Source organism: Micropterus dolomieu, linkage group LG17 (assembly GCF_021292245.1).
Source record: "Micropterus dolomieu isolate WLL.071019.BEF.003 ecotype Adirondacks linkage group LG17, ASM2129224v1, whole genome shotgun sequence".
NCBI classification, from domain to species: domain Eukaryota; kingdom Metazoa; phylum Chordata; class Actinopteri; order Centrarchiformes; family Centrarchidae; genus Micropterus; species Micropterus dolomieu.
In genome coordinates this window covers 14,302,821-14,306,520 of record NC_060166.1, presented here as the reverse complement: position 1 = coordinate 14,306,520, position 3,700 = coordinate 14,302,821, and positions in this window count along the sequence as shown.

Here is a 3,700-nt window from a genome sequence, read left to right as displayed (position 1 = left end):
GCGGGCCTGTACATGTTTCTTCTTGAGCAGGGGGACCTTGCGTGCGCTGCAGGATTTCAATCCATGACGGCGTAGTGTGTTACCAACCGTTTCTTTTGTAACTGTGGTCCCAGCTGCCTTCAGTTGATTCATCAGTTCCCCCCTTGTGGTTTTGGGATGATTCCTCACCGTTCGCATGATCAGGGACACCCCACGAGGCGAGATCTTGTGTGGAGGCCCAGACCGAGGGAGGTTGGCGGTGGTGTGGTGCTTCTTCCATTTCCTGATAACTGCACCGACAGTTGATCTTTTCTCTCCAAGTTGCTTTCCGATTCTCTTGTAGCCCATCCCAGCCTTGTGCAGATCAACAATCTTGTCCCTGATGTCCGTAGAAAGCTCTTTGGTCTTGCCCATGGTGGTGATGTTGGATGCTGGTTGTTTGGGTGTTTTTTGCTTCATTGATTCCTTCCTTCCTTGATTCCTTCTCTCCTTCCTTCTTTGATTCCTTCCTTCCTTTATTCCTCAATTCCTTGATTCCCTCCTTCCTAGGTGTCTTTTATACAGGTAACGAGGTGAGGCAGGTGTATTTGATGTAGATAATTGGTTGGGATTGGGGCTGTGTCTTAAAGAAAGACTAACTGGCTTGTAGGAGCCAGAATACTTGCTGTTTGGTAGGGGGTCATATACTTGTTTTTCCTCATCAGATGGTTATCAATTTTTATAAATTCATATGATGTGATTTTCTGGAATTTTCTTTGGGATTCTGTCTTTCACTGTTAGAATGTACATATGATTAAAATTGTAGATTGTTGCATTCTTTGTAAGTGGGCAAACCTGCAAAATCAGCAAGGGGTCAAATACTTTTTTCCCCCACTGTATATATATATATATATTTCAAATGTATTTTTTTATAAATATAATGCTGAAAGAAAAGGAAATGTGAAACAGCATTAAGAACTATGATAAAATGGTAGATAAAAGAATTTCTTTATCACAGTAATTAGGTAAAAAAAATGCCTTAGTATGAATTCCAATTAAGAAAGATAAATGTAAATATATCATAATAAATCAGCTCCCCAAAACAACTTTAAGGCTGTGTGATTATAAAATAATAATCCTAATATATCATGCTTGTGTGGACACAAAAACTCAACAGGATTTGCGGTGGTGCCTTGCTGCTCCTGCCGTCTTGACTATGTGCTTTGCGATGCTTTTGCTTCAAGTGTTCGTGCTGTTTAAAGTGTTCGTGGATAGCAGTTGTACTGCTGTGATATGCCATTTGCAGTTTGCATGTTGTTGGGGCTCTGTCTAAAATAGAACTCTAGATGGTCAAAGAAGAGTTTTTTTGCGGCTTGTAATCCGAAGAAATCTCTGCTTTGATTGTATGCAGCACTTAATTGTGACACTCCGACGTACATTATGCAAATCGTCGTATTTTACTAATTGATGGCATTGATTACATTGATTTTCGACCCAGCCATACATGTCTGTATTTTTTTTGTTACCTTACCAATGTGCTTGTACATTAATGTTCATTAAAATGTGGCATTGGCATGGCTTTCATCACAGTGTATGTCTGTGTGTGTGGCATCCATGTATTCGTCTCTGTGTCCATGTGACAGTCGGTGGATGTTTGCTGTTATTTTTCCCTGTGTTCAGAGCAAATATCAGTCTGTCCCAGCTGAGAAAGCATTACAGGCTGTTGATTTGAGGGGCTCTCGGGACTCACTAGCATAATCTGCGTCTGTTCTTAGGTGTGTTGTACAGGTGGCTATTCCGGAGAGGAAGGCTGGGGAATTTGGTTAATTAAGCAGAGTAAACAGCAGATAATTGCAAGCCATACTGGTGGGACCACATAAGCATCAGACCCCAGACATCATCCAACTACCTTAGCAACATATCATTCATTCTTTCTATTATTTACTTCTTGTAGTTTTAATGTTAGTGTTTTTGTCTGAAAATGTTTTTACAGATTGTTGCTTTTGGGGTTCAGGGTTCCCTAGAGTGTGAGCAAGTGAGCTGTCATTCGTGACCAGATTCCATTCTTGGAGTGAAGGAGGTGGTTGTTTTGTTAATGATAATTACAATGCATGCCACACAGATGGCACAGATTATTTAGTGCAACAAGAGGGTGGTACTAAATGGGCCAAAGAGGTTTAGCATTCAAAGTAGGGGGGGGGGGGGGGGGGGGGGGGGGGGGGGGGGGGGGGGGTAGTGCAAGTATGCAAGTGTGTGGTTCAATTAGTCATTTTGTAGTCAAAAATAATATCTTATAATAATAAAAATCTTTTTCAAATGACGAAAAAGCAATCTTTGGAGAAATATCAGAAATGTTCCCATACTTTCAGCCTCTGAGTTCGACTGTCAGTGTTTGACTGACAGCAGTTTGTAGAAAGTGTTTTAAATTTTGTTGATGATGGAGTGTTTCTGGATTTTAAATCTATTTGTAGATTGTGTTTTGTGTTTACAAATTGTAATATATATTCCCTTGTTTGATAAACAAACCAAGTTGCAGAGCCAGACGTCTTTTTTTTAAACGAGCAAATTCAAAATAGCTGCGACCATATACGTGCATGCATCCAAGTGTTCATGCATTCACAAACACACACAGAAGAATGAGTTCTCCAAGTTACATATTTTCAAGCTAGTTCACTTACATATCTAATAATTATTTTCCAATTCTGATGGACCCACAACTTACCCTGTTGTGATGTACTGTAAGTCAACCATTGTGCAGAAAAAAACATATTTGTATCAAAATAAATCTCTATAAAATGAGAATAGCCTTCCATATGGACAATGTTGAAATGCTATTACTTTCATATCAATGGCTCCTACACAATTGTACTGAGATCAGATCAGACTATCACAGTAGAAATGTAACACCATGCGCATCTAATGCATTATCTCCAACTGAAATAGACTCTGCACTGTGCTCCTTTGATGGCTTGATTATCATATCTGTAACAAGACTGTGGTTTGTAGAAATACAGTGTGCATCTGTCAAGGAGACAGAGCATATAATAAAAGCCTAGCCTCATATAAGAAGCTGCCTATAAAAAAATTCTGGACAATCTTTATGTTTAATTAAAAGAACATTTTGTATCAATATTTGATCAAACATAGTTTATACCTGGTAGAATTTAAACATGTGCCACTGTGAGCCAACATAATCAAATGTATATCATTTCAGCACAAACAATACAAGAACATTTCACCAATGACCTTCACCTGTCTGCAAACCACATTTCTAAATAAAATCAACTTCTAACAATTAATCATGCAGCTCTTAAACCATTAACGGCGAAATAACCCATTTTCCCATCATATTCCAATGTCAAGTTTGCATTTACCCTCCATTTGTACCATTTATTCAATAATGTATTAAATAATTATTTATTCAGTCGTATTTGGTAGTACTATGGAGCCAATAATGAGCTCTCTATACATTAACAATCAATCATTAAACAATGGCAACAGCTTTTACAATACATTATAGTGGTCAATGGCTCAGACCAGACGATGGTCACCATCTTATCACGTGCCCCTTCCGCTCCCTCTGTCCATCCTTATCAAGACCACAGTGAATGTGCTCACCAGGCTGTGAAATGAAAATCATTGATGGCCCCTCTCTCAGCATCGAAGAACAGCCTTCCGTTTCCCCTCTATTCCCTATTCATAGGCATATTGAAAGCCATAAAATATGACAATTCTGCTTTAT